At 45.6% G+C, this 19,836-nt stretch overlaps 1 protein-coding gene across 1 annotated transcript in view; it reads right to left on the bottom strand.

The window, feature by feature from the left end:
* Window positions 1–19,836, bottom strand: part of CACNG4 (calcium voltage-gated channel auxiliary subunit gamma 4) — a 43,320-nt gene that overhangs the window by 11,014 nt on the left and 12,470 nt on the right.

Consider the following 19,836-nt stretch of genomic DNA (forward strand, 5'->3'; position numbering starts at 1 on the left):
GGAACAGAACCAGGTAAACTGGCTTTTTTATAACCTGTCAAGAAACCATCTGTAAAGTCATGAATTTTGGGCTGAAGGGACAGCCAGGACTCCTGGGCTCCTTCCTTCAGCCACTTCTATCGTTCTCTTGAGTTTTTTAATCTCTAAGTGCTTCACTTTATCAGGGCTGTGCTTATCTTACAAGCATACTGAGTTTGCAAAGCTTCTTTTTGTTCCCAGAGTGGCTGTCAGGCTGGGTCCCTGCTCCATGGCTGGGGCTCCCAGTGCCAATCTCGCTCCCATCACCCTTCCCATCTCATCCCAGGGAAGTGCAGCCTTCCCTTATCAGAGCTGGTAAAAGCTGCATTGTCTGAGGCCTCTTCAATTACTCTCTAGGCTGCGAAAACAAGTCCATAAATCTCTTCCTGCTGCAATTTAAGCCTGTATGTCCCACTCCAGGTTGGCTCAGCTTTTAATGGCATATTTGTTTAGCTAACTGGGAGCCTGTGCAGTAAAGTCAGGGCACAGTGTGCACTCCTGATCCCTGGAGGGACAACACCAGAGCTGGCTGGACAAACCCTCACTCCACCAGACACCTCAGCACTTTGTCCACGTAGGTAAAGCTGCCCATGAGCATTTTGTGCTCTTTCCTGTCACAGTTATCCATGGTCTGAGCTGCAGTGGGGTCACTGTGGCACAGGGAGCTACATGGGGGCCTCTCCCCTGGCAGCTTCCTGCAGGAGTGAGCCCTGAGCTGTGATTGTGCCGTGGTGCTTTCATTATTCATTATCCAGCGCTCTCCTGCTCGGGAACACATCACCCAGGCTGAGTTATCCCTGCACAGGAGTCTCGGTGCTTACAGCTCGAGCTGGCAGAAGGATTTAAAACCCATCAGTTAATACTACTTTAACAGAAGCACAGCTGCAGTCTGGAGGATATAAATGTGGATTTATTTCACTACCTATTACCAATGATTACAAAGATCTCAAAAGAATTACTAATCCAGAGGATTTAAATTGCACCCTGTGAGTGTCAACCGCAGGTTTGCTACTACAGCGCATTTAATTCTTCCAGTAAATGATGTATCAGCTCTAATTGCAGCAGCAGCTCAGGCTTTCTCTGCACAGCACTTCAAAGGCTGGGAACAAGATGTAAGAGGTTCCTGTCACATCTGGAAGTGACACACCTGTCCTGGCTGCCAGGTGGGGAGGGAACTTCAGCTGGGCCGGCTGCTGAGCCAGTGTGCCTGTGCATCCTGTGCTGGCCATCACAGGGGCTGCTGCTCCTCATGGCTCAAGGGCAAGGCAGTGCAAAACTCAGATTTGAAAGATCCCAGTGCTGATTTCCATGGCAGTTCACACAATGACCCCCAGCAACACAGAGCCTCTGAGACTAGATGGTCATTTCATTGAGGGTCTCCATTAAGGTGTGCAATTTACAGGAAATACATTCAGAGTGTGATTTTTATCCTCTCTATTTATTAAAGAAAAAAAAAATCTTAATAATTTCCCCATCCTAATTTCCCATGGAAATAGGCACTCCAATGACTGTGCTTGTGGGACCATCTCTCAGTCTGTACACACTGTACACACTTCTGTCTGTAGGTGTTGTATTCTGTGTCCTTCTCACAGTGCCAGAAGGAAGGTTGGAGGGGATATTAGGATGGAATTCTCCCTGTGAGGGTTGTGCTCAGACAAGATGTGGCTGCCCCATCCCTGGAGGTGCCCAAGGCCAGGCTGGAGAGGGCAACCTGGGATAGTGGAAGGTGTGAGTAGAAGTGGGTGAGCTTTAAGATCTCTTTCAACCCAAACCATTCCATGATTCCATGGTTCTCCAATAAACATTAAGGTAATAGACTGAATTTGCTGATATAAAAGCAGAGGTACTGCAGGTCACTGAGCTGTGGTGCAGACAGGGAGATGCCTGAATTCAGGAGAGAGCTCTGTGCCCCCACCACAGGCTCCTTCTGCACGTTCACAGAGCGTGGACATGGCAACAGCCCAAACAAACACCTCAGCTCACTTAACAGACGAAAGTCTGCAAGACTGAAACGCCCTCAAAGCCTCTTGTGTTGCAGCACTGATGGACTGATGGAGGGGTTTGGGCTCTGTAAAATGGCTCAACATAATTGAACTGCTGAGTGAAATGGGCCCCTCAGCAGAACTTTCACAAAGGCCACGAAGCCATTCCTTCCACTGCAGGGCTGGAATGCACCAGCAGGACAGCACTGATGAGATCTTAATTTCTTGGCTCTTACATTTAGAGCCTTTCACATGAAAGAGTATTAGCAAGAGTAGCAGAGGTAAAAAACAGAATAATCACCTCCCCTTCAAAAAAAAAAAAATCTGGATGAGCTTGAGAGTTCCTTTTTATTTTCAGATTTTAGGAATACTGGGATTGGTCATTATTAATTGGTCATTATTTATCTGGCTAAGTTATGATAGAAATAGCAGACTGTGAAATTTGTACCTGTATCAAAGCCTAGGAATCCAAAATATTCTCCCCAGTATTACTGATGTAGCTCAGACCAGAGATGTTGGTTCAGGGTCTTCTCTAATGTCTGTGATGTTTGATAGCCGTTAACAGCAGCAGACTGGATAACATTTTTCTATAAACTTAACAAGTGCAAAGTAATTCAGCAGCAGCTTATTAAACACTCAGTGAGGCTTGAAGTTGCTATCAAGAACCCTGGTGATCTACAGGGTATTGAGGCCTCTTTCAATCCACAAAGTATCTGTAATAAAGGCTGGCTAGGAAAAGTAACAATACCCCTTTTCTTCATAATGATGGACTTTGGAACTCAGATTTGGCAAAAATTAAAACTAGCTGGGGGAGTGGTCAACATAAAAGCACAACAGTAGAGTCTGAGTTGTATTTATACATGAAAAAGAAAAACAAAGCAAAGATGGAATTTGGTGGAATACCCATGCCCATGCCCTGGCATGCAAAGCAATGCAAAAAGGATAAAAGTCATGGAATGGCAGAGGTGGCAGAAAAGGAACTGCCTCAATTAAATTCAGTAACAACCATCCTGCAAACATCTGCACAAGGGCTGAGCTCCTTGAAGCTCTTCTCAAAGGCTTCTCAGCAGCTGCCTTGAAGCAGATCCACACTCACTGAGGCACACGAAGCCATTTTCCACTGCAGGAGGGGGTGTGGGAGAAAGATTTTCTGCCTTGCTTGAGTTTGGGGATACAGTCCCTTAATCCTTGGGAGAGGAAGATGGAATATTTAACTCCTACTGCTGTAGCCACTAGAGAGAGAGAAATAAACTGCAATCACTGCCTAACAGATACTAAAATATTGAGAAGCACTTCTAGATACCTCTTGAGAGTGAGATATAATATCCCACTGAGATGTTGTAAGTATTACTCCTTTCTTTGAATGATTACTGATACGTTTCTAATGATGCTTTTAGAAATACAAATATTAGAATGCATTTTCCCCTCATAATAACAATGAATTTGTTCTGAATTTTGAGCCAGGACTTCAGGATCTGCATTAATGATAATGAAGAGGTAAATTTTCTGAAGTGTTGTTGATGGTGTACGAACAAATTTTTTCTACTTGTTGCAGCATACTTAGCTGGCATTTAGGAACTGAAAAGCACTTCTGACTTGGTTCTACTCCGTGTTCAAGGGCTTCTCTGGCAAGGTTAGTACTTCCCAATCTCACTAAGTGTTGTTCAGACAACTATAATTAGAGTGTGATGTACTCAGATAACGTGATAAGGGAGGCAACTGTAGTGCCTAAGTGGAGATTAAGCTTTGTTTTGGGGTTTGAGATCTCGAAATACATAGAGGTTTCAATAGCAAATCAAAGTAGTGATCCCAAATTCTGAATACACATACTGTCTTCTCTTTACTCTTTCTCAAATAATCCTTTAATATTCCTGCCTCTCTCACTGCAGATTGTTCACTCGGTTTTTATTTTTTGATGACTGAGAGTGAAGGTTAATGCTTAGGATGCAAATGCTTATTAACTTGGTGGCCATGCATTACGTGATCCTGTTATTGTCCAGCCATGTCTTTGAGAACAGCAATTTCCTGTGGTTAGTGTTTATCAATGACAACATTCCCTGATGCCCTGGAAGTGTTTGCACAAATCAGCACTAGAAAACAGAGTCCTCAAATGTCTGACACAATTTGTCAATACAAGGCTGTACTTTTGTTTTCTCCCTGCCCTAATCCTGAAAACTCCACACAACAAGATCTTCCCATAGCATTACTGCTCTGTTGTCATTTAAAATAGGTTTCCAGCACTCCAGACTGGAGCAGCTCAGCAGCAGAGGGGCTGGCTGCGGGGGACTTGTGTCAATAGGAATTTCTGTCTCCCTGTGCTGAGCAGGCGCTTACGGGAGGCGATATCCGATAGCAGCGGGAGACACTGAGGAGAGAGGGGCTGAGCTTCTCCTTCTCCATCATCCTCTGCACAGCCACTGCCCCATTAACTCTTTCAGCCCTCCTTCATGCAGAAAACACTGGGTTTGGGACCTGCTAGAAAAGCCTTTCTTGTTTTCTCCTGGGACACCAGACATTTGCAGTGTCTTGGATCAAACCCTGCCCTGCCAACATTCCTGCAGCTCTGGAGCAGCTGTGGGTACACGGACCACACACATGCACTCTATTAATAGTGTGAAGCAGGGGATTCTCCCAAAGGAGTTGCACTGGTGGGATCAGGGCTGTGAATGTCAGCTGCAGAAGTGGTCACTGGGCTTCAGCAGTCACCTGCAGGCAGGTAAACACAGCCACAGTCATCCAGCCCAAAACCCCACCAACCAGCTGATTGCTTTCTGGCAAATCTGGGACTTCTGGGTTCGTCTGGAGTCATGGAATGAAATTATTTTCAGGATCATTTGACAGCAAGTGCTTGAGGAAACAGGGAATACAAGTTGAAGGAGCTGACTGTATATTAAAAATAAGGCAATTAGTAAAGTACCATGGGAAATTTGGACCGATGGTTCTGCTTGTTGCATCTATTCTGTGATTAAATACTGTGCCTCAGTTCCAGAGCCGACTGTCAGCCTGATTTACTGCAACACATGAATATCTGAATGTTTAAATGACAAGTTTTCTGAATGTATCAGCACAGAGAGGGCTGACTGACAGATAGCATCACAGCTAGCACCACGAGAAAAGCGCGATGAGCAGAGTGGGGCTGTTGTAACAGGAGTTGTCTGAACACAGTGTCCATCCCAGCACGTCTGCAGGACTGGGTTTCCTTAATGGCATGGCTTTACACTTCCCTTGGACATCAGTGGAGAGCCTCTATTTATAGTGAGTAAAAGTGTCTCAGTGCTGGACTCTGCCAGGGGAGAAGACAAACAGTTGTGTGTTTTTTTCCTTAGGAGGATTTCTCTGCTGACAGGTTCTGAAGCTCTTTGCCGAGTGATTTGAGCAACAGTGAGCGAAGGAGATCAGACATGCCAAAAAATGTTCATCTCCACAAAAATATCTATCTGTGCACTGTGTTCATTTGTTTGATTTTCCACCAGTGCAGCTCCCCTGTCTCACTGGACTGACACCACAGCACACGCAGCTGCTGCCTTTGCCTCCTTCTCATTCCTCTTGTCACAAAATAACCCTGAGAAGAGGAATCAAGGGTGCATCTCCTTTTACTTTCAAAACCTGACTTGTGGTGCTGCTGGTCAAACAGGGGTTATTCTAGTCCTGAGCTCTCCCCTCAGACCACAAGGAACAGCATTAGATATTTTCCTGTAGCTTGGAACTTTCTGTGTTAAACTGTCCCAAGTTTGATTATTTGTCTCCTGCTGGTTGCTGAGAGTTTCACAAACCTGTCCTTAAGTTACTTGAATGAGCAGAGATCCCATGAGCCTCTGCCTGGAGATGTTTAATGCTGTTGTTATAAAAGAAATCATGAACTATTGATGCAGGTCATGTGCAAAACACACCTCATGTGAATTTGCTACTCCACAAGGCAGCTGTGAGCCGCCTTCATCACCACAGAGGATGGAGCCAGCAGAGGAAGAAGCCTTGGGAGGTTAAATACACATTTATTGGGTGTCTGCCTTTGAAAAAAGTTTGGCTGTTGTGAGAGCTGGAAACTTCAAAGCATAGGCTGTTTTTGAGAGAGATTCTGTCTGACACCCTCGGAGTCCTGCCAGTCCTGGAAATTTGTCCCTATGACAGTTAGTATTTTTGTTTCATCCTGAAGATGAATTTGATGAACAGCACTGCTCATACCTGGGGTTATTGTCATATTTTTGTCAGGGTAAGTCCTGTGTTCAGAAAATGTCCAGGACATAAAAAGAGTAGGAGTTTATTGGAGTTTATTCCCATAACTGTGGGCTACCCTGGTGCCATAAACCAGCAGGATGAGCTGCTGTGTGTGTCATGGTCAGGCCAAAGCAAATTCAGCTCAGCTGAGTCTTTAAAAGGAATTCATCCTTACTCTTAACCATGTTTCTTTAGAGGTCTTGAGACTGTGAAAAACAGAATCTTTTATTTCACTTTTAGAAGTCCATTCCTTCTTTCTCTATCTTACATTCCCTAACTCAGAACTCACTTGTTTCTCATTGCAGGGAGAGGAACTGCCTGCTTTTGGGCCAGATTCTGATCTCACAGTAGTGGACTCAAATCTGTCTCACCCAGTGATATCAGAATCTGGCCCACTCCCTTTTGTTTGCTTCCCATCTACTTCCTGGGCAGAAAGAAAATTATTTCAAAATGTTCAAATGTATGAAATTTGCCCCACTTTCTTCCTTAGGAGCTGTCATCTCAAACAAACCCTTTGGGTTCTTCTTTTGATCTATTTTCAATTGTCTGGTGGGCAAAGCAAAACTCCTCCTCAAAATCTCTTATTTTCTTATCTTCTGCTGTGACATGAATTTCCCCTTTCTCCAGTCCTCCCCCTCGGCTGCCTACAGACCTTCCGCTGCTCAGAGCTTCCCCTCGGTGCCAGGTGAGGAGCAGCCACTCAGGATTTGCTGCCTGCTCCATTTTGCTCCTCTTTAAGGCTTTTGAAGGCAGAACACCTTCCTGGTGTGCTCAGCACCTCGGGAGGGCTCCGAGGAGCTGGAGGAGATGCCGGAGCTGCTGCTGCTGCCCACGCACTGCAGAGGAGCTGGGGCTGGCAGGGATCTCTTGCCTGGCCTTTATTTAGTGCTCCCCATTCCCCTCCAGTCTGGCAGAAGCAGGTTTTCTCCAGGAACAGGTCTTGGTTTAGCTTGTCATTTGATGTGCTCACTCCATTCTCTTACCTTCCTGTAGTAAATGCTCCCTCCTGTATTTATCACAGACTTTCTGTGAGAAGAGCCTGTCTTACACACCGCTCTCCAGCGCTCAGAATATTCTGATCTGCTTTCCCCAACTTGCCTGCTCTGTGGCAGTGCTTGATCTGATTCCCTTTTGCAGCCTCTCCCTGGTGCTCCTGGACAAAGCCCTCTCTGTTGGAGGCAGAGGCTGCTCACAGCCCCTTCTTTCACACAGCCCCACAGAGGGAAGGCTGTGCTGCTCTGCTCCTTGCATTGCTTTTTTTTACAGAGGGCTCAGGCTGCACTGGAGCTCATGCTTGGCGTGGCTGAGGAGCCACCTCCAGTGCTCTGAGTGCCAATTCCAGAGCTGCAAATAGCGACTGGAGAGGCTCCTGCTTGGGCAGCTCGACCTTCATGCACTTTTCAAGCACTCCCGTGGCCTTAGCTGATCTCCTCCAGATGCCAGGAGATGCTCACTATTTCCTAAAGAAGCTGGCACCATAGCAGAAGGTGTACCTTGCTTAGGGGGTAAAAAAATCCACTGCATATTTTTCATGTTCATTTTCTGTTCATGGAACAACAGAATTGTTTGGGTTGGAAGGGATCTTAAAGCTCATCTTGCCATGGGCAGGGACACCTTCCACTAAACCAGGCTGCTCCAAACCCCATCCAGCCTGGCTTGGACATTTCCAGGGATGGAACACCTCTGCTCTTGGGGGTGACTTCTAATTCTGACAGGAAAAATTTTACTTTCTGAGCAAAGTACTCTTAGTTATTTTGACGTTCTGCAAGCCAGGATGCACCAAGCACTGTTTCATACAGCCTGGTAAAGCATCTCCAGATTCTGGATCACCTACACCAGAAGATATCCCAGGAAACGCCTACAGAGGCTCAGTCACTTATAATTCATGTGGAAAACACACAGCCTCAGCAGCTGACCTCCTGTTTTCAGCTGGGCAAATACCATCAGAGATGTTGTGCATTTGTATTTCTTTGTAAGAAATGAACAGATTCAGAAAGAGGCTTTGCCAAAGATGCCTTTCAAATTCTGTGACAGCCTTTTGTTCCGTTATAAGAATTTGAGACCTTGAGTGATGTTAGAGAACTCGTGGCAGCAAAACTCATTTCCCAAAGATTCCCCTCACCTGCACATCTGGGAGCTAATAAAACACATCACAGTGTCTGGCTGCTGTCCTTTGAATCCTCTTCAGTCATTACAAAACTGCTGCCAAAAGTACTAAGTGTCCTTGTGCTACCACAGTGAATACCAATGGTACCAGGGAAATGCAGGGCAGCGGCAGAGGAGGGGACAGTTGTGTTTCCTGTTGGTTTAGGTTACTCACTTTCCATTTTTTTCAAATGTTTTCCTCATAATCCAGCATTTTGACCATGGAATTCATGGCTGAGGTTATTCAGCAGTGCTGCTATCCCTTCCAAGCTGCCTTTCCTTGGCCAAGGAGCAGATAATGGAGCGTGCTGTGTAATTCCACAAGCCCTGCTGTTGGGTCTTCCTACTACAGTTTGCAATTTTCTCCTTATCAGCCACATCCTCTCGTGTTGCTGCTTGGATTGCTAAATGGGGCAAATTTCAGGGGGTTCTGTTTTAGTCTCCTTTGTTGTTCCTTTTTATGGAGCTTATTGAGGGGATGACTGTGTTTTCTAGAGAGAAAACTGACAAACTTCCAGCCCTGATGCTCAGTTTGCATTTTGTAAATCAACAGCACAGGGAACAAGGGGCAATCCCTCAGCCTGGGTATGCCGTGGTTGTTTTGGGGCGACACTGGTGATGCTTTTTGAGGAATATTTTCAAGTCAGAGAGAAACCAGCCCTGCCACGGTGAGCATTCTCATGGCTGGCTCAGCCTCAAGAAACTGTCAACATTTCTAGTTTGTCGTGGGGTTGTTAACTCACTTCTCTGTGTCTGCTTTTCTCTGCACCACCACGGCCCACACTCGCTGTGTTCTGCCTTCACACCTCGTCTCGTCCTGCATCTCCTGCCACGGTCCTTTCTCCCGGCAGCCCAGAAGTTTGTCTCACCACTCACTTCCATATTTTGCTCTGCTGCCACTTTGCTGAGGCTGTTTCTGGGTGGCTGATATAATCCTCCTTGTCCTTTCAAAGTGAATTTGGAGCTTGGATAGAAACCTCCATTAGAAGCCTGTAGTTGGCTTTTCTACCTTAGCTAAAATTAGTCTAGCACTTGAGGAGCTGCTCTTGGCTTCTTAGGTGAGAGCCTTCATCCATCAGAGCTCTGAACTGAGAGCCATCCTCTGATGAGTTTCCAGCTCTTACTTACATTCTGGCTCCAAATACCTTAATTTAAAGAGGTACTTTAGTAACTGGCAGTGCTTTTGGCACAATATGTCAGAGACTGACTTGTTTTTCACAACTGTGAATGGCCCCACAGTGACCATCACAGCTCCAACACCTCAGTGCGGGAAATGAACGGTGCTGGCCTGAACCTAGCCAGGATTTGGACCAAAATCTGTTCTTTTCCCCAGTATTCTTGACCCTGACATAGATTCAGTGGCACAAAGATTGCTCATCCAGGGAGGCTACTGCCAGTCCTGTGAGAGGGGTGAAGTGCCAAGCTGTGCTGGGTGCAGTTCTGAGAACAGACCCTCGTTTTGCCTGGTGAAGTTCATATGCTGTAAAATGACAAATCATATTTATTTGCACAATGTCAAACGATGCCTTTCCCCCGTGTCTGCGCAATTGGGATCAAGTTTCCCTCAAGGGGTAGTTTGGTTTTTATCCATATGGTTTCCCTTCCTTGGGTAAGTCATCAGTTCTCCTTCATTAACATGGTGATCAACCAGGGCTCAGTGGCTTCACCTTTTAGGATCACAGCACATCTACAGATCCTGTCCCATGGCTTGGCATTTCCTGGGGGTGGAATTCAGGGAAATGGACATTGATGGCTCTTCAAAGTCTCTACTGAGTTTGTAATTGGAGTCACTGTCATGGTCACCTCTGGGGTGCTTCCTGAGCTACCTGAAACACACCCAGTGCAGTGTCTGGTGCATCCCCTGTATTTTCTGCCACTTCAACTTTCACACATACACAACCTCCAGCTGTTGCCTTCCTATTCTTAATTTCTACTTTTAGTCCCTCTTAAACTGCCATTTTTTCCCCATTTTCTGAAACATTTTCCTTTCACTCCAGGCAAGGTTTGGAGCTGGCATACAGCAGTCTAAAATTTAAGAAACTCTCCAGAATGAGGACCTGGGAAATCCTTGGGTAACACACACAGGTGCATCTGGTATCTTCTTCTCTGATGGAAAACCTTCTAGATCTAGTCAGTAGGAAAAAAAATTCATATTATGAAATGGTTCATACTATTGATATTTTATCAATAAGGCGATGGTTCATATTATTGATGCAATCAATACGAGAGAATTGATTAAGTGATGGTTCTGATTATTGATGGTGAGATCTCTTGGTGCAGCAGAAGCTTGCAAGGCACTAAATAATTACCCCTCTGCATTAAATGAGTTATTGTCTGCCCCAATAGCAGGGAATGTCTCTAACCTGACATCTAGAGCTGAACTTTCTTTACAAACTTTCTTTTGGCTCATTCATACATTGCCAATTTGGGGTTTTTTTAATGAAAAAAGCATGAGGTTTGCACTGGAAAGTAGGGATATAGGACCTTGCTAGTGAATTGATTAGGAATTTCCAGGATATTTGGACTCCTGGAATCTTGTAGTTATTCCACATCTCTTCAATCCATGGAGATTCATCATAAGATGATGGCATTCAGAAAAATAGTTGGATATTGAAGAAGCAATAGGGAAGTAACAGTCCATAAATCATCTTAGTTGAAAGGCATGCTTGTAATGTGTCTGTCTTTGGAATGCAGTGACCTTGAGCTGGGTCTCCACTCGTTTTGGAGCACACAAATGATCTTCCTGGTGTCTCTGCCAGCTTGTTGGGTTATACATAGCAGCGAAGCCTCTGGAGATTGATCATGCACAACCAGTGATGCGGGACAGAAACAAGGCAGATGACAACAGGGAATCTAAAGGTTGGGAGAAAGGGGTGGGACTGCCAAGCCCTGCTGATGGCTGGATTTGGGAAATGCAAGGCAGAGGTCTCAGTAATGATCTGTATGATGTATCAGTGTGAAAGACACTCCACCAGAGAGATCAGTGCTGTGTGTGCTGTCGAGCTGGGGGCCCAGGGCTGATGTCTAACCTTGGGAACAAACAGCAGAGCTGCTTGCTGGAGAGACTGAGCAGCTTCCAGTGGGAAACAATGAAAGGAACAAAAATATTTCACCATTGTTAAATCCTAGAAGGGAATATAAAGGCAGCAGGTAGGGGTTTAACTTGAATTAGAGTTACTACTGCCTTGGTTATTCCTGATGCTCAGCAGTGCAACCTGAAAGGTGCTGCAGCTTCATGGAGGAAGGCTGAGAGCAATGTAAAAAAAGAGCAAAGGAGCACTTTGGGGCAGAATGTCCTGTCTGAGTCCCAGTCCTGTCTGAATCCCATCCCTGCCCTGCCTGAATCTCATCCTAACCCTGTCTGAATCTCATCCTAGCCCTGTCTGAATCCCAGTGTTTCTGAATCCAGTGTTTCTGACTCCCAGTCCTGCCTGCATCCCATGTCTGCCTCCACCCCAGCCCTGCCCGAGGAGCTGGTGCTCCTTCCTGCCAGAAGGCAAAGGGATGCACAGCCACTGCCTGAAGAAAATTAAAAGCTTTAAACTTTCTAATTCCCAGGACTGATTTAAATTGTTACAGCTAACAAATGACCTAATACATAAAAATGGAGATGGCTACCAAATAGATCTGTTTAAATGAACACAGGCAGAAGAGATTCCATTTGGCTCCTGCACCTGAAACTTCCTATTTCCTAATGCAAACTAAGCAGTGACAAATAAAAATGAGGCTGCAAAACCAGCATGACCTCTTTAAGCTTTAATTATTCATGAGAACTGTTTTCTTCTCTGCTGAGATTCAGAGCAACACATTTAAGTGGGTTCTTCTCAGGTTTATGGGAGACGTACGCTCCTTGTTACACCAGCTAATAAATGCAACTAAACACAATGACCCAACAATATTTGTAGAAACAGCATTTGGGAAAATGTGTTTAATGAATCAGAAGAGCCTTAATCTAGTCAGTCTTGAAAAGCAAAACATATCATGCAAAATTACAATGCACCAAAGCACAGCCTCATAAATATTTTATTGTCAAGATTTCTGAGTTTACTTTCAGTATTTCAGGATTGTGTTTTACTATGAAATGTCTCTACCTGCACTGGGGAAGGACGGTGGTGCTGGGAGCTTTGAGCAATCCAATTTAGAATCCCAGAATTTGCTTTTAAATAATGCATCTGAGAGTCCCAGCCCTTGCCATCATCAGGCACTGATGATTGTAACCAGAAATGCTCATTGCCTTCTGCTGACCTGGGATGCCATGGAAGCAGCTGGGGATGCTCACAGCTGGGAGGAGAGAACCAAAACATTTTCCTTTTGCTGGGAAGACTGGACAAAGGACAGGTCCCTGTGCCTGGCTGTGGTGGCTGTTGTGCCACTGACTCCTTCCCCCTCAGCCCTTCATGTTCCTCCCTGCCCTTGGATAACAATATCCCCCTGACATTCATACATTTATCATTTCAGAGGTTCCCATCACTCCTGCCTCTTTTCCTGTAAAGTTTAAATGATTCCATATTTTTTTGTGTGTTATGTTTACTCTCCCTGAGCTTTGAAAGCAGGGGAGGACCAGTCTGTCACCCCTTTGGTGACACCTCCTGCCAGGTCCACATCAGGAGTCAGGCAGCAGCCTGGGAACGCTGCCATGCCCAGGGGGAGATTCACAGCTCCTCTCCCCTTCAGACACCTCATCTGCTGCCATGCAGAGCTGACAGCTCCTCATTTCCAGCTACTGCAACCTCCTCTTCCTCCTCAGGAGCCCGGGTGGGCTGTTTGGGGCTCCTCAGGCTGCGAGCCCCAGGGCAGTGTCCCTGCCACAGCCCTGGCAGACGGGCAGAGGCAGCCAGGGGCAGCTTTCCAAAACCTGCTCAACAGGGCCGTGCTCTGGTACTTACTCAATCTTTACAACTCAGTGATATGCTGCCAATATATTTTTGCCAAGGAGACAAAAATACGTCTCTTCTTCCTACTCCCCCAGCCTATGAAAAATCTCAGTTGTGTGAGCGAAGAGACGCTCTGTGTGTGTGTGTGTGTACGTTTAGAGGGGGGAAAAATAGAGTTTCTGTTAACTTATTTTCCAGTTGAAAGTCTGCCTTGTAGCCAGGGAAGCACTGTTTTCATTGGTTATAACTTTGGGCAAAAAAGCCTTACTTTGTGCTGAGCAGAAATGGCAGTGAGGGCAATGGGAACTGGGAGCAAATCCTTTGACTCCTCCATGGCTCATGTTCTCTGCTCGAGGATGGATGCCTGATGGCTTATAAATAATTTGGGGATTTATGGGTCAAACAGCCCTGTTTGAGCAAGTTGCAAACAAGAGAGGCATCATCCTTGCAGGGTGGTGGGGTTCAGCTCCCCAAGAGAGACTCCAGGTATTTCACATGTTAATTAAGACTCTTCCACCCAGCCATGGTTTGGAATTCTAGCTTTGTTTTCTGCATGGTTGGGGTCCTTTAAAACCACCTGGTACAAAAAGGAGGGACTGGAGGCTTTTTCCAAGCTTCCCAGCAACTCAACTCCAAAAAGGTGCATCCCTTTTCCCTCCTTCCCCTCCCTTTCCCCCCAGACCTTGCATGACTTCAAGGCATCAAATGTTAATGAAAGTTTTCCAGGCTTCAAGGGCTGTGAAATGGAAGTTAAAAATCCTGCACTATAGGATGGCTCTAAAAATACTCAGTCATGTTGAAACCTCACCCAGCTCCATCAGCTCTCCTGCACCCAGCAGGATGCAGCAGGGCTTTCTCTCCCAAATAAGCTCTGGACAAAGTTTGCCCAGTGACTGTGGATTACTTCTGCTCTACAGACTGGAATCACCGGGTTATGGCCAGCAAATACCTGCTGGAGAGGGAGGATGTGCTGCATCACTGAACCCTGGTGGTGCTGGGAGGGATGGGCTGTGCACTGCTGCACTGCTGACTCCAGCCACAGCAGAGATGTGCTGCCCAGCCCTGGGGATGAGCACAGCCCCAAACATCAGCCCTGTGGGCTTAAAGGGAAGCTCTGGTGTCAGCCTGGGCACCACGAGGGTGCAGCTCCTGGGCTCTGCTCTTCAGTGGCATTTGTTGTCCAGGGTGCTGGGGTTTGTGGGCTGAGCTTTGACTTTTTAAGCTCAGCATCACCTAAACACCTCTGCAGACCTGCTCCTGCAGGCTCTGGAGTAGGAGAGCTGTGCCCTCATGAAGTATCAGTGCTTTTCTGCAGTGGGTCCCCACAATCCTACCTGACCTGTCCTGCTAACCTGCAAATGCTGGATACACCAGGGGCTCCTTCATGGACTTCCAGCAGGGATAGTGCCATCCTCTTGTGCTTTAATGTGCTTTTCCTTGGAGTGTTTTTTTTTCTAACCATGTTCTCATGAGTGGGAACCTTGGAGTTGCTTTTCCCACCCCACAGCCTCCTTTTCCTTCTCAGAGGAGCACAAAGTCCTTTCTCCCCACGAGGCAGACGAGGAGCCTGAGCACCATGCCTGGATGGTGACCTGAACCCGATCCCAGCACGGTGTGTGAGCTGTTCCCATCTCAGGGAGGCTGTGACAGCTGCACCTCTGAGTCACACAGCCTGAAGAGCCCCTGCTCCCAGGGGACAGCACTTTGCTTTGGCCTCCAGTGACTCCAAACCTCAGCAAGATGTCTGCACCCCAAATCCGGCTGTTCCCTGGTGAGCCATGCCCAGGAAGGGACAAGGGACACTCAGAGTGTCCCCAGCCCACAGTGCCAGCCCCAAGATGGGGCATGTGCTCCAGGTGTGTGCAGAAAGTTTCGTGTCCCCAGGCCTGGCCAGGCTCCAGCCCTGTGTGAAATCATTGCCCAGGCTCCAATCGCTATTTTTGAGCCAGTCACTAGAAATAATTCATGTATGTGCAAGTTGAAATTCTGCTTTAAAAATTACCCTCTGCCTCAGAAACTTAAAACCTGAGACATCTACAGAAGCAGATGCTGAATTTAATTTTACAAGGTTCTTTCCAGCTGTTGTGGTAAGCTTAGAATCTCATTCTGCATTTCTTCACTTTAAGGATCTTTTTTCATTCAAATATCTCCAATTCGAGTGCTGGCAGGAGCAGGGGCAGGTGCAAGCATCATGAAGATTCTGCCCCTTTTACTGGACTAGATAAATTCTTGCACCAATCACTGAGATCCATGGTATTTCTTCAAGTAATAAACATTCAACTTTTAAGGACTTAAAAATAATTTTTTTGCCTATGTCATTCATTTATTTGATGTTATAAACCAGGATTTTGGAAAGCTCAAGGTGTAGGTTTGTGTGTGTTAACTGTGAGCAACAGTGCAAAAGGAAAATGCTTTTTCATCCATATGAGCTTCTGTAAAGTGTGTTCTATTCTTAGGAGAGTAAACATAACACACAAAAAATATGTAATCATTTAAACCTTGCAGGAAAAGAGGCAGGAATGATGGGAACCTCTGAAATGATAAATGTATGAATTTATTCCACTGCCACAGTGGGGTTTTAAATTAGTTTTATTTTTCTTTTATTTCTTCTTGTTGACAAGCAGGGCTGCACTGCTCTGCAGATCTAATGTTTACAGATAAGGAAATATTGAAGGTCAAAAATTCTATTCTTAGTTATTCTTGTATAAGGTAATCTCCTTGTGCTGGTGACAATGCAGAGTGATCTCATGTCTCCATGGGTACCTGAATCATGCCTGTCTAACAGCAACATTCTCCGTTCCCATCCCCTCCCCTGAAGTTCTTACGTAGAAAACCCAAAGATATCTCCAAGAAAAGCTTCATGTGTGATGCAAATGATGGACTGGAGCAAACACTTTCCTCTGAGACAGTGCACTGTGCCAGCACCTCCCTCATGCACAGTTGGGGTGATGAATTACTTTGCATTTGTCTGTGACCAAGAAGAATTTTGCCAGGAATGCAGGCTGAATCCAACGTGCTACAAGTGTTCATTTAATGCCTGCAAATAAACATCAAAACTGATAAATTCAGAGGGGTAACTTTGTCCCTCAGATGGGTGACTTTGTCCCCATGGCAGCCTCAGGGGGATGCACAGAAAACTGAGCTGAAATCCAGATGATGGAGGGGAGAAGTGAGACCAGCACCTGCTCCCAGGCAGATCATGGCAGGGATGAGGCAGGGAAGCACAGAAGTGTGGTGAAAAGAAGGTGGAAAAAACCACCAGAGAAACATTAATTATGTCTTCCCATGTCTCTGTAGTTCAGCTCAGTGCTCTAATACCCACAGGATGCAGCTTTCCTTGACAGCTTTGTAACATCTAAAGGGAAGAAAAGAAACCAAAGTGGAAGCAAAGGGGGCTTTGGTGGTGAAAGGGCTGCAGCTCTTTGAATGCCAGCTCTTCCCCCTGCTGCAGCAGGGAAGTTTTGGTCTCTGCTTTGAGCCGATGTGGATGGATCAGGCACATGAAAGACCGGCAGCAACAGTTCCTAGAGGCTGACAGCAGGGTTGTGGATCAGGACTTCTGCCTTTCTCCACAGCAATGGAAGGGACTGAAGTCTAAATCTGGGTCTTTGTGCTCACAGTCTTCATATAAACTTATTTTAAAAGGAAAAAAGAAACCCACAACAAGAAGAAAATTAATACTCTCTGGGAAGGGGGATTGAGCAGTGTGAGCAGCACATTCTTCTTAACATCAGGATTCCTTTTTTACAAAACCATTTCTGACCTCAGCAGTGTGCAGCAGGCAGGAAAACCAGGCTGGACTTGCAGTTTATGGTGACAGGATAGAGGAAATCAGATAAACCAGCCTGTATCTACCACCTTGCTGTGAATTAGGGCTGTCCTTGTGTTTCACTTTTGTCCAATCAATTTTCAGAATAAAAGCCTTTCTTCTACACGGCCAAGGGGTTTAATTCAACCCTGTAATAAATGGCCAGCTAACAATGGGCCAAACTCAGCTTGGATGATGCTCTAGTTAATTAAGAAGAGTAGCATCGGGGCTAAATTTGGCAAGGAGTGTGAAATGACTGCCTTCAGAGGCAGGGAAGAAAAATCCTTGCTTAGCTCACTGCATCCAGCTCTTCAAATGCAAATTAACCTGTCAACATCTGCATGCAGCCACCCAGGACAGCTGCAAAAAGGAGCTCCCAGCACCCAAAAGAAGGGCTGGAAGTGTTTAGTTCCAAACAGCTATTTTCTAAAATAATTTCTAGTAAATAAGAATACATTTAAAGTGGTAAACTGAGCATCTGCTGCATGAAATGAATGGAGGACAGCATGTGAAAAGAAACATATGTCAAGTATGCACTTCAGATGCATTGACTACTTGCCTCCAAAACAGAGAGAATTTAAACTTATTTGCAGCAAACACCAAAAAAAAAAAAAAAAAAAAAAAAAAAAAAAAAAAAAAAAAAAATTAATTGCAACCCAAAGAAAAGCCTTGAATAAAGCACAAGTTCAGCTTGGCCATTCCTTGCCTTTCCCGTGGTGGAAGGGAGCAGTTTGTTGGATTTCAGCTTCTTTTCCTCAGGCACCTGTCAGGAATGCCAAGCCCAGGCAGCTTTTGTTTGGAGCATTTACCAGTATATTTAAAAACCCAGAAACCAAGTCACTGCTGCAGTCAAACCCTACCAGATTTGCTTCACTGGAGGGAAGACAGAAAAGACCTCAGTGCCTTTTGCAAAGTGCCTTGTGTGCATGTAGGAGATGGTTTCATCCTGCCTGGGACCCAGTCGTGTTCGGGAAGGGCACTGCTGGTGACTCAATCTCTGCCTTCAATACCCTGCAACTCAGGGAAATTGCATTTCAGTACTTCCTTCAGCCCATTATCCTCAGACAAAATCTCTGCTGACTTAACTGAAGCTCTTACTTGCAAAACAAGTGCAGGGCAAGGCTCCTTCAGAGGAGGAGAGGTTGGATTGTGGCTCTGAAGGGTGAAACTCAGAGAGTGTGGGAATATTTTTCAGTAAAAGAGGGCACAGGATAAACTCTGATTGTCCCCATTTTGGTAAGAGGAATAATCTTTGTTCCAAAGCTGGGAGAGGTGTGCTGCCTTTCTGTCTGTCTGTCTGCTGAGGTTCTGCTAAGGGTTTGATCTCCTGTGGTCCCCTTGGGAGGGGAAACAAGCCATGAGCAACTTCTGCAGAAACTGCTTTGCTATGATAATGTGGTGTAATTAAGCAGGACTCAAAAATCCCAGAGTTATAAAAACCCATGGCTTGTACCAACACTTTTACTCATCTGTGGGTTTTCAGGCTGAATCAGGGCTGAGCAAAGAGATCATGAGAAAAAGATCTTTGACTTAGTTAATGGTTTTGGTCTTGTTCACCTTGGCATGTTGTAGAACCTTAACAACATAGTTAAGAAGAAAAAAAAAAGAGAAAAACCTCTGGAAAATCCAGAAACCTACTGGTTCTCAAGGAGAACCTCGAAATGGAGATATCTCTTCTTGTCCCTTCTTTGCTTGGGTTTGCTTCAATATTTTTTCCCCCTGGGACTCTGGGAATTACATTTCCAGGAGCGAGGAGCTGCCACTGTGCTGGCACTGAACTGCCAGGGCTCAGCAGTGGGGCTGGGGCTGCATCCCCTCGGCTTGCAGGGCAGCACAGAGTTGCTATTGAGTGTGTGTCCACATGGCAACAGCACTGGTGCTCCAAGAATTCCATTTCCACTGTGCCCCCGGGGCTTGCCTTGACATCTTCATTGTTCCACGGAGAAATAAAAAAGTAAAAATCCACGGGTAGTGTAAATGCAGTGCAAAACACAGAACACCCTAGGACAGGGTTATCTAATGGTTAATTTAGAAAGGAACATATCATTAAAAACGTATGAAGGTGGCTACATATTGATGCTGTATAAATATTTAAAGGGATGCCTCTCATAAGGGCAGAGTTCCAAGCTACACCTAAAATAACGTGTGTGAAAGAAAATTAAAAGAATATTTCACCATTTGGACTTGTTTAATCTGCCTTGGAAAGACTTTTTATGGCCAGTTACTGAACATTAGTATGGGAAAGGATATCAGACAGAACTCATTTTTGGTGTAATTCTACCAAAGTCAGCAGAGTTAAACTGAAGATGATTTTTCTGGCCTTTTAAATAGAGAGTAATTTTCTCCGTGGGTAGTTATTAAATGCTATTGAGAGAGACTGTGGCTGCTGTTGGAAGGGCTTTCTGGAGAGGTCACTCTGTCCCATGTGAACAGCACCAGTGAAAAACCAGGAGCTTTGTAGTTTTACAACTTGAAGAGCTCCTGGAGGCTCTAACTCCACCACACGTCACTGCCTGACCCAAAGCTAAGAGCACACATCTATTCTGAGTTGAGATATCCTGGCCTGACATCCACTCCTACATCACAAGAATTCTGCCTGTAGAAATTGCTTAAAATATTGGAGGGGGCATTGCAAAAGATATCTGTGTGGACATTTGGTCCATCTCTGTCAGAGAGGACATATTCCTTAAATACACTTTCTGAGGCTCAGCTGCTCAATCTTGACATTTTGGGGCTGTTGGGGTTTGTGTGCTTTTCACCAGCTCTCCTAAGCACTGGCTGAGGTGGCCATTCC

The sequence above is a fragment of the Catharus ustulatus genome, chromosome 20, assembly GCF_009819885.2.
Source record: "Catharus ustulatus isolate bCatUst1 chromosome 20, bCatUst1.pri.v2, whole genome shotgun sequence".
NCBI classification, from domain to species: domain Eukaryota; kingdom Metazoa; phylum Chordata; class Aves; order Passeriformes; family Turdidae; genus Catharus; species Catharus ustulatus.